The sequence below is a fragment of the Perognathus longimembris genome, chromosome 19 (genome assembly GCF_023159225.1).
Source record: "Perognathus longimembris pacificus isolate PPM17 chromosome 19, ASM2315922v1, whole genome shotgun sequence".
Classification (NCBI taxonomy): domain Eukaryota; kingdom Metazoa; phylum Chordata; class Mammalia; order Rodentia; family Heteromyidae; genus Perognathus; species Perognathus longimembris.
The window spans coordinates 30,971,012-30,983,020 of record NC_063179.1 but is presented as its reverse complement, the minus strand read 5'-3'; the positions used below and the strand labels follow the sequence as shown (position 1 = coordinate 30,983,020).

Genomic DNA, 12,009 nt, shown 5'->3' with positions numbered 1-12,009 from the left:
GCACCACATATGTAGAAAACGGCCAGAAGTGGTGCTGTGGCTCAAGTGGCAGAGTGCTAGCCTTGAGCAAAAAGAAGCCAGAACAGTGCTCCAGCCCTGAGTTCAAGGCCCAAGACTGGGCAAAAATACTCTGAAAACAAATCACTCATATTTGTTCACTTTAAAATTTTCAAAATCACCTAAGCATGACTACAAATGATTTGAGCTAAAATTAGGTTTAAATTTCTATAGTACATATAAACATGCATATGAGAATAAACTTTTGAAAGGTTATTGTAATATAGACTAAATAGAATTATTCACAGCTGCTATCATAAAGGGTTTCCTTCAGAGCCAGGGGCTGGTGGGTCTTGCCTGCAATCCTGGCTACTTGGGAGGCTAAAACTGGGAAGATCATGGTTTGAGGCCATCCCAGGCAGAAAAACTCAGGAGTCCACTTCTCAGTCAATAACTGGGAATATTAGCACATGCTGGTCACCTCAGCCTATATAGGAATCTAGGACTGGGAGGACTGAAGTTCAGAGCCAGCTCAGGTAGAAAATATTTGAGACTCCATCTTAGTGGAGAGAAGCTGGATGTGTTGGTACAAGTCTGTGATCTTGACAGAAAGCAAGCCCCTATGCTAAAAATAACCAGTCAGAACCAGTACCAGAATCATGACGCAGTGGTAATATGACAAACTGGGTTCCAACCCTTTTAATAAATCCATGTATGCAGATATACGTGTGTTCTTGCTTCTACTTAGCTAAAGGTAGCTAGCTACTGAGCCTACTTTGATTTTTCTGGGTGAGAAAAATGTTTGATCCTACTAAAAATCGTTTTTTGTAATACATTTTATAGACTTATGACTGACAAGACCAGCAAGCATATTCCTATATCATTTTAAGCTCCAAGGTCAAATAATATTTTAATTTTTGATATATGAATAGTTTTGCACAAAATGAGTAGGAAAGTGTTTTTTATTTCCTAAACTATTCTTAATGAGATCTCAGTATCTCCTTACAAAGGAAAGAAGGTTTCTATATCAAATCTTAAAACATTTTTAAAAAATGTATTGGCAATAGGTATGGTTATCTTTCTTCCCAATATAGTGTCACATTATGTATTGTGTAGTTTTTAAACCAGTTTGGACTAGATATATCATTACTGGTGTAATTTTCATTATTTAAATGAAAGGGGGCTAGAGCACCATTGAATTGGTAGAATGTTTGCATAGCAAGCGTAAGGTCTTGGGTTCAATACTCAGTACTAAAAATGAAATAAAGAAAGAGGAAGGAAGAAAGAAAAGAAGGAAGGGAGGGAGAAAGGGAGAACACAAATTTAATTGTAATGATTCAAAGAGATATTTTTCCCAAAACGTGTGATATAAAATTCCCATTAAATTATTTTTGGTAGTGATTATGTCTGAAATGAAGACAAATAATAGATTTTTAAAAATTTTAACTGGGTGGGGGTGGGGGATTGGGGAGGAGGGAAGATGGGAGAAAAATGAGGGAAGAGGTAATAAGTTTGACAAGCAATGTACTCACTACCTTACATATGTAAATGTAACCCCTCTGTACATCACCTTCACAATAAATTTTAAAAAAAATCTTGAGCTATAGTTGCTCAACAGAAAAAAAACCCCTGCAAATGAAGTAATTACCTCTTTACAGCTTTTAACAAAATCAAAAGCTTGACTTTGTCAAGGAAATAGATTCCAAATGGAGAACGGTTCTTTTGGCTTGGACAGTCTTGGTCAATAGACCGACAACAATGGTTTCCTCTCATGCTGAGATGTTAGTTCTTCAATTTTCTTCAGTTTTGCTTCCCACTTTCCCATCATTGGTTCAGAAGTATGGAGAGCATAAATCCAGTATCACATAAGCTTTCTATAAATTACTACTAAGATAAGCAAACAAAAAGGCCATACATTGCTTTTGAAAATATCAACATGTTTTGCCAGATAAATTTCAAACTTCATTTCTTGAAATTTGTATCAAGAAAGAAGAAATAAATGCTTTCTTTACATGTTGCTCCTTACCTCAAGTTTTGCCACAGAACATGAAGAGGATAGCTATCAGATCCTTAGATCCTAGCACTTTCACCTAATAGTGTTATTGCAAGCCCTTCTAATCTTTCTTAAGTCAACTGCAAAATAATCATCTTGAAAACTTTATATAGCACCCTGAGGATAAATGTGATGTGAACATGTCTTGTAAACTATAAAGCCTCATTAGCTGTAAGTGCTTTCTGAATCATTTATGAAATTATGCTTTTATGAAAGCATCTCTCTTTCTTCTACCCTACCCTTTGTACCAGGAGCAGGGCTTGAACTCAGGGCTTCACACTCTTGCTTTGCTTTTTTGCTCAAGGCTGGCACTCTACTACTTGAGTCACCCCTCCACTTCCTCTCTTTACTCTCAACACTATTTTTAATAGGGAAGGTAACTCTTCAAAGCATAATTTCATTTAAATATCATTACAAATTTTTCTTTTGCTATTTTTCCAGCAAAAGATGCCATTTAAGCTCTCTCTCATATCAGCTTTGGTCTTGGTCATGTGACTTGCTTGGGTCAATGTCATACTGACAAATGTGAAATAAGCGAAGGTTTAACAGGTGTTTTCTGTCAGATCCACCTATTGTGTCATAAGACTGCCCTGTGACAAGTTTAGTCTAATAGAAGATGAAAGGTTATATAGAGAAGAATCAAAGCACTCCACCTACCAGCTGCTACCAGCTGTCAGACATGTAACCTGGGCTGTTCCACAGCCAGCATCTAAATTTGACCATTTGAGGGTAAATTCCTTTTACCTATGGCAATGCATTTTTGTTTAAATTTATTAGAAAATTTTGTAGAGATAGAAATTCTTTGGCAAATGATATATTCCCTGAAAGGGAAAAACAAACATCCTAAAATATTAGGAGAAAGTAAGAATATCATCACTTCTTAGGGGAAAAAAGACTTTATTATGGTTTCAAATTTGACATCAAACATAACTGACTTAAGATTATTCTCTCAGAATTATAAATTATAAAACAAGAAACAAGCAAATTTAGATATATCAGCATAAAGTTTCATAACAGATATTCCTGGGAAAAGAATATCACTTCATTAGGTTGAGAAAATAGGACAATTTTTAAAATGCATTTAACTTGCCAATTCAAATTTCTGAGTATTGAATTTAATTTGCTTCACAGATAAAAACTCATTATATATAAATCTAATTGAGAAATTGACTTCATTCTATTAAATGTATCGACTTCCAATACATCCCCAGATTAGTGAATAAAACAGACAATGCAGTCCTATGTACATCATAATATTTAACCGATAACAGTATAGGAATAGCCACATGGACACATGGACCAAATTCTTCCCAGGATTTTTACCAATCTTGGTATGACCATGGGAGTGTGTAGTATATGAAAGTCACGAGACACATGAAAAACCATTTGAAGATTCACTAGCATGAGGAAACCATGAGAAACTGGGGGAGGGAGGAGAGCACCTATCTGTCATGCTGTCCTGTCACTGGTTGCACAGCTTGAAAATCTTAACAGCAGGGAGAAGATCAGATAACTAGGACTTTATCTGCATAGGAAGGTTAAATGTCAAAAAAAAAAAAAAAAAAAGAAATGGAGACAAGGACAGCAGACGGCATTCTAGCTTGGGACTATCATATTTCTTATCCCTACCATCTGGGAGAATGTTACCATATTAGAAATTCTTTTAATTCTTGGTGGGAAAGAGTTCTGTTGTTCTTTTATAAAATTATACAACAAAGCTCCTTTTCACCCAGAGACTTGTTTTGGTAATAGCTTCCTAGTTCTAAAGAAAAATATTTGTTGTATTTTTTAAGAGTAGGCTTAAAGAGCTCTGTTGCTTATTTTTTAATACAGAATATTATTTAGTCATATTTCACACTATTTTACAACTAAAGGTGGTTTGTTGAGTTACAAAAAAGGCCAGGATTATTTCTTTCACAGTATGTAGTAAAAGAGGAAAACGAGGACAGAAGTGATGACTCAGATCTGTGTAGCCTAGCTCATCTGAGTTTATGCCCAGACTTAGCCAGCTAGGACTCTTGATGCCTGGCTCCCAGGAGCAGTTGGATTCATTTTCCCAATGCCAACTTCTCCCTCTACGTGGAGATTAGATGCACCAGTATTATATATTTCCTAACAATATTCTAGCTATAATAGTGACTAATGTTCTTGTATTTGACAACATTTTCTTAGCATTAGCTCGTTCATAGCTTCTTGTAATGCATTTATGCTATTTCTTCCACTTGCTTAAGTATTCACCTTCAATTATGATATTAAAATTCACTTAAACAAAAATTATTATATAAGGACTTCCTGGGTGAACAACTTAAGAAATGGAACATAACTGCCTGACTTTCTCCCTTCTCTTCTTCAGTCCTTTGGCCAATCTTTGTTTTCTACTATTTATTTTTGTTTTGTTGATCATTTTGCCTGTCTATGAATGAACAGATGTAACTCATATTTAAATTTCTCCAAAACCAAATGTGTAAATATATAACAATGAAATATCCTCTGGTATAACTTATAAACTAACTCCCCTCCACAGTCTCCTGGAGGCTCCTTGGCTCCTTGGCTCTGTGGGTTCATGGCTCCTTGGCTCCTTGGCTCCTTGGGGAGGGGAAGGAAAGTGGTGATAGAGAGGAGGAAGGGGGGAGAAGTAGGATCAAAGACAAACAGAAAAATCAGAGCAAGGAATTAGCTCAGTGGTAGAGCACTTGCATAGAATTCCTGAGGTTCAGGGTTGGATTCCTCAGTTAGGGCTAGGGCTAGGCTAGGGTAAGGGCTAGAACAGGACAGGACAGGACAGGGACAGGACAGGACAGTTGCTGTCTCATAAGAAGAGGAAAGAGACACCAGAGTGCACTCTCTGAGCATGCACAGAGGAATGGCCATGTGAGTACCCAACAAGAAGACGGCCTTCTGCAAGCCAGGAAGAGAGCCCTCACCAGGAACCCTGGCAGCTGAAACTGGACTTCCAGCTTTCTGAACTGAGAGGAAATCAATAACTGTTGTTTAAGAAACCCAGGCTGTGATACTTGGTTATGGGAAGTCAGTGGATAGTAAGCTTGAATATTATAGGAAATAAATGAGAGTCTGATATGCTAATCTTTCTCATCCAGTGGGAGTCAAATTAATCAAGTTAAATAATAATAAAACAAAAACTATGAACAGTTTAACATGTCATGGCTAACTAAAAGAAATTCAATTCCCAAACACTAAAATAGTAGATAAAGGCACAGAAAAGCATCTTTCCTATGTCCTTTCCTAAAAATATTTACAGGACAGCATCTAAATAATTTTACTACATAAGAGATGCTATAAATTCCAGCATCTAAATAATTTTACTATATAAGATATGGCATAAATTCCATCACAGTGAGAACTGGAGAGGCAGCCCATAACAAAAACTAGGTGACAGAAGGTGACCTTCGGCTGTATTAAAACGTTCTAACCTAACTCAGGTACTACTTACATTCTTGAGGCCTATTGCCTATTAATGAATGTGAGGTAAGATGACAATATCCCCAAAAGTTACCTCTGTCGCTTTCACAAAAGCTGAGCAATCACTCACTAGATTTCGGTGAGTGATCAACAAATGTTCCTTTGGGCTTGCCTGAAGAGCACATAGGAAAAACACAGTTAAAGACAAAGAATACAGAAACTCTGTATACTTAGGGCCTCATATATTTCTACTGTTGGATACTCAGGGCATCAAATATTAAGGAACATTAAATTCCTGAGCAACTTGGAGTCCTTTCAAGGAAATGTATCCTGAACTATAGTCACTGACACAGGCAAATTTTAGAGATATGTGACCCAGAGGAGAAAAAACAGGAGCTCTCATGCCATCTTCCCTAGAAGATGAGTGAATCTAATAAATGTCTGAGTAAATACGTGGCACTTATTGGATTCTAAGAACATCTTCTAGTGCAACAGTGGCACTTGAACCATTTTGCCTCTTCCACTTTCTTTCAGTCCATTGAGAGGTAGGATGTCACCCAAGAAGGGGGCAGAGAATACATCCTCCAGATACCATTTATAAGCAGTTCCACATCAAAATTTAGGGTCTGGGAATATGGCCTAGTGGCAAAGTGCTCGCCTTGTACACATGAAGCTCAATTCCTCAGCACCACATACATAGAAAAAGCCAGAAGTGGCACTATGGCTCATGTGGTAGAGTGCTAGCCTTGAGCAAAAAGAAGCCACGGACAGTGCTCAGGCACTGAATTCAAGCCCCAGGACTGGTAAAAAAAAAAAAAAATCAAAATTTGCCTGTAGTTCCACTTGTGAAACAAATTATTGCCAGATCTTCAGGAGTCAGAGGCTAAAGAAGAGTAAAACAAAACTAGTACCAAAAGAGAAAATTACAAGTCATAAAGTATCAACCCCTCCCCAATGTCAAATCTTTTCCAATAGGATGAATAATGAAAACAGAAGGCTGTGGCAGGTATACATGCCTGCCTTGGGCTTCCTTTGGTTAGCTATTCCAAGGTTCTTAATTAGGAGAGTGAAAAAAAACTTAAGTGAAAATATTTTCTTAGTAATATCACATCCAATCACTTCAAGCTGGCTTTACTATGAGAAAGCTGGCTTAAAGACAGCATGATGTTTTAATTAAATGAACAATGGTACTTTTAACTTACCAGAGGCAAAAATATTTACCTACTGTCCTAAAAAGCCATTTTTTCCAATTATCCTCTTTCTACAGAAAAGGAATTTTGAATGGTTTCTGAAAAAGAATTTATTCAAAAGAGGGCAGTCGATGTCTTTTACTGTGTATTTCCATTTCCACTCTCATTTCCTATTTTGGCCTTAAAGAAGTATTGTTCTTACCGTTAGATCTTCTTCAACTTCCCAGAGCCAGAGTGCAGCTCTGTGTATCTTCCCTGGGAGAAAAACCAACCTCTGCTACACATAAGAGCCAGACATTTGAGAGAGGCACCACTATCTGCTCTCTGCACACAGCCAGGAGAGGGGCTTTGAAGTCTTGTTACTGGGTGTCAAACAGTAACAGAAGACCTAAAACACTTCCTGAGAAGGCTCAGGTTCAGAATGATAGATTCTTTTCTATCATTTCTATGTTCCCAACAAAGTTCGAAATGAACACCATTGATGTGGTTTCATTTATTGCATTAAGTTCCTTTAGTAGCCATTAATTAAAAAATATATTTATCTTCTTTTTCCTGTTAAAACTGAACAGCTTGATAGGCATATAGAGTATGCATACCTCCCACAGTATGGAAAGTAGACAGGCTTGCTCAGGGCTCGCCGAGCCTTATCTAATACAAAACTTTTAAACTTGTTTTTTTTTTTTCTTCTTTTTCTTGTGGTCAGTCATGAGGCTTGAACTCTGGGCCCAGGCACTATCCCTGTGTGTTCTTCAGCTCAAGGCTACCTCTCTACCAGTTGAACCACAGCGCCATTTCCAGTTTTCTGGTAGAGATAAGAGTTGCATGGACTTTCCTGCCTGGACTGGCTTTGAACATTGATTCAGAACATCTCAGCCTTCAGACTACCTAAGACTAGAGGTGTGAGTCACCAGTGCCCAACCTCTGTCTTGTTATTTTAAAAAGGGAAACTATTAAAAAAGTAAATTGCTAACTTTAGGGGATGGTGAGATTGAGACAGATGGAAGAAGAACAACAGAAAGGGTGTCAATGATCAAGATGCATTTCACTCATTACCTGACACTTTGAATTGAAATCCTTTTGTATAACTACTGAAAGACAATTTTATTTTTAAATCTCTTGGATAGATTTGAGTTCTAATTAATGATAAGCATATAAAGTACTAAGGGATAACAAAGTCTGTTACATATTGAAAATGCATCCAAAATGAGTATAAATTGATGAATGAATACAGGGATTGAGTGGTAGAATAATATGTAATAATTCAAATATAAGAAAATTTTAATTGTAGATTCCTGGTGGTGGGAATATTGCTAACTGTATAATTCTTTGAAACAGCTGACTAAATAAATGGAAGCATTCATATACCCATGTTTCTGTTTTCCATCGGTCGAAACAGATGTTAATACAAATTTGATCACACACATCAATGCCAATTTTAAATTTCATTCTTCAGGTCTTCTTTTGCTTACAAAATTTTACGATTCCTATTAAATAGATCAGCATAAAATAATCTTTTCTTGCAAATAAGTTTAAGTCACTCATCTAAGTAATGTTTGATTTTCAAATTGTTTATCATTCAGCAGTGAAAAACTTATATTCCTTTGTGTATCTGGGGGAGGGGCAGAAGTGTAAGAGGACAGAAAAGATATTGCCTTTATAAAAGGAAATTAATTATGGAGGAAAATACCAGAGTAGAGACATGCTAGACAATGGCAAAATCCCCAGTTTAATGAAAGTGAACAGCATCATATTCCAGCCACCCAGTGCATGTAAGTGCTCACAGACATGGCAGAAGCTAATTAGAACCATGTGTTTCTATATCACCATGAGTTGCTTCAGAAAAGATCCTATAGATCCTTACTTGTAGCCTCACATTCTTTTCAGAAGTATGAGAACTATAAATAAAACTTTAAGACTCTATTTATAACAGTTTTATAAAATCATTCATAATCTCTTCAGAAACAGCATGACTTAGTTACTTGGCCCACTGGTTTCTATGATATGGTTATAAAAAGATTCTCCTCCTCCTCCTGCTGCTTCTAGATTCCTTGAATTTAAGTCAGTTCATAGGAACTTCACTTAGTCTCCTCAAGCAGTTACCTTTAAACTTGGGCTTCCTGTGAATCTTACATCAAAAATGAGAATAAACCAAAGCAAGTATCTACATTGGGAATTCAACAAAAGAAAAGGATAAAGCCAATCTCTCTGCATGTTTCTGGGTTCCAGACAAGTCAGTATGTATAAAGGTACCCCAGCCTTAAAAGGATGTTCACATGTAAAACTCCCCCGCCCCCCCTTGAGGGAAGCTGGCATCCACAGTTTCAGCCCCGATTGGCATCACTCATCAGGCTCCGGACTTAACACAAGCATTGCAACCCACTTTATGAGCAAAGACTTCTGCAAGTATTAATACTGACCAGTCCAGAGAAATCTTTCCAATAAGAAAATAGGATTCCTGCTCGATTTTCAATAGCTGCTGGGAGAACTGGCAGCACTGTTGGGTTACAAGTACATATGTGAGATGGGTATGGGAGATGTGACAGGGACCATGACTCACCTCCATGACCTTCATACTGATGATTTCCATACCATATGTCTTGCCTTGCTCAACCAGGTCACTGCCATACGAATCCATGATAACTTGTTTTCTACACTGTCTAGTAAGAGTCTGGCCTTATCTGGTTTGTCAGAAAAAATCACAGAGAGTTTAGCTGTAAATGAAGAGAGATGATAAAGAATGAGCTCTAGGGTGTTTACTTAAAGCTTGACTCTAATATTTGACCCGAGAATAGCATAAGAGCTACATTTTTCCTGCTCTTCTTCTTTCTCCCAATTTCCCTCCCCTCCTCCTCCTCATCTTCTTCTTTTCTTTTTGCTTGTCCTGGGGCTTGAACTCAGGAAGGTCTAGGTGCTGTTCCTGAGTTCTTATTTGCTCAAGGCTAGCACTCTACCACATGAACCACAGGTCTGCTTTCAACTTTTTTTGGTAGCTAATTCGAGATAAGAGTTTCACAGATTTTCCAGCCTCAGCTGGCTTGGAACTGTGATCCTCAGTTCTCAGCATCCTGAGTAGCCAGGTTTACAATTGTGAGCCACTGATGTGGGGTGCAGGGGTGGGGGAAAGGGACTTTACATTTTTTTATTAGAAAGGTAGGTGTACAATGAAATGTACACTCTCTATCCAATCAGGCATACAAAGGTAAAGCCACTGAATATAACCAACAACTAAGTTGACACATAGATCCCAACCCTACCTTTGTTGAATATGTATGTGATGGCTTCAGTTCCAAGGTTATCATAGAGGGGAACCACCACCATGGAATACATGAAGCAGGCCAGCTCAGTAAATGGTAAAGATTATGGAGAAAAGAGGAAGATGTCCTATCAGAACCACTTTAACACTCCTCTGAGATTCAGTGGAATAAAATCAACATTTGTGTATCTACACTCAGGGCCATATAAAGGAGAGATTTATAAAACAAAATCCTTCCTGCATGTTCAAAAGAAAGTGTAATCTGACTGAAGAAAAGTGGCAAACCCATGAAAAGTCATTAATAATACAAGCTAATGAGCATGAGTAGAGCAGCCAGCCTAGAAAGGCAGGTAGGCTGGAGCCAGGTGACAACACAGTATATGGTTTTCCTCTCGGGCTGGGCTCAAGGCAATACAGGGGCTGCCCACAGCAGTGTACAGAGCAGCATGGGGGTAGGGGAAGGAGGCCATGTATTTCTCTAATAGGAAAATATGTTTTGAAAAACAAACTTCCCCTTGAAAAGCATCATAGGAAAGACATGACAGAACGATTACTCATCTTGCCACTGAAATGACAGCAGCTGGCTTACATAGCCGATCAACATGTCTTGTGACCTATAGGTCACTGAACATATTTCTCAGGATTCTGACTCCTTTGCGGAAAAAGGCTCAGCACCGTGGGAAGAGAGTACAAGCATCTCACTACTTGGCTTAGAACTGGGATGTTGTGGGGTGGTTTTTTGTTTTTCCGTGGAACTGATTTTAAGTTACCAGCATGGAGTTAGGGCTGAGCCTCTCCACAGGGGACGTGTGCCTTGCACGGTCCTCTCTTTCTTGCCTCTTATTCTGTCACTCCACTGTTGTAAAATGCCCCATTCCTTGACTTGGATACAATGTGATCTGATTATGCACAGATCCTGGCATCCCTTGACCTTCCTGCCCTACTCTTTATAGAGACTCTGTCCGTGTATCACTTCCAGGAATCCTTCCTTGGCTGACCTCCCATAATCCATCTGTCCTGTGTCCATACTACATTAGAGAAAGCATCACTTCTGGCGTCTGTCTTCCCTTACATGATCAGGGATAGCACCCAAGTCATTATGTGCAGAGGGGCCCTACAGAGTGCCTGGTATAGAACTAACTCATAAATATAGGAAGCAGTCTAGTTCTTGTAGTGAGGACTATGCTGTGGGTGTATATATTCGTGGTAAAATTCCAATGGATATGTTTGTCTGGAATAAAAGAAACTAATTTCTATAAGTGTAGTCATAGGCCATCTGTGGGGAATATTATTTCTCGTTTTATGGAACATGAAACTCTTAAGAAGGTATTCTGATTTGTAAAACAGGAAGTAGCCCAGGGACTGTAGCAGAGATTGTATCTTTCTGGACTTAAGTATGTAAAACAATAAAGTTGATTCCTTTATGTTGGATGCTTAACTTTTCCCAAAGCAGTTCTGCTACTAACCTGCTGACTGACCATTTAAGCAACACCTCCAAGATGGACTCTTATTTAAATTAACTTTCATACAGTGGCTTCCCAAAGCTCCAAGCATGGGCCTAAACAGGCAAGTAATACACTATGTGTACATGAAGCCAGCTCATAGGGGTACTGCCCCAGGGCTTTCTCTTTGTCTTTATTTGCCTCTGTCTCTCTCTCCACTTCTCTTCTCTCCCTGCATTCCTTTCTCTTGACACTTCTCTCTTTCTTTTGTTCTTTCCTTTTTTCTCTCTCACTGCCCGAGGTTAGCCTTTGACTCTGTTCCTTCTACCTATTTCTTCTGAAGAGTTGGGATTACAGAGACATGAACCACCTCTCCTGCTTGTCTGTTGAGATGAAGGTCTTCCTAACTTTTTGCTGGGGCTGATCTCAAACCATAATCCTCCCATCTCTGCTTCTCACTAACTGGGATCATAGGTTTATGCCATCATGCCTAGCTTGTTTTTTAGATAGAGACTTGCTAACGTTTTTGTGATAGGATCCTGCTAACTTTATATTTTTAATTGTTATTATAAAGGTGATATACAGAGGGGATACAGTTACACAAGTCAAGTAATGACCACATTTCTTTTTCTTTCTGGACAATGTGACCCCTTC

At 38.3% G+C, this 12,009-nt stretch overlaps 1 pseudogene; it reads right to left on the bottom strand.

Moving 5' to 3' along the window:
* The window catches only part of LOC125367579, a 32,392-nt pseudogene extending 30,340 nt beyond the window's left edge, over nt 1-2,052 (bottom strand).
* Nucleotides 2,053-12,009: the final 9,957 nt, after the last annotated feature.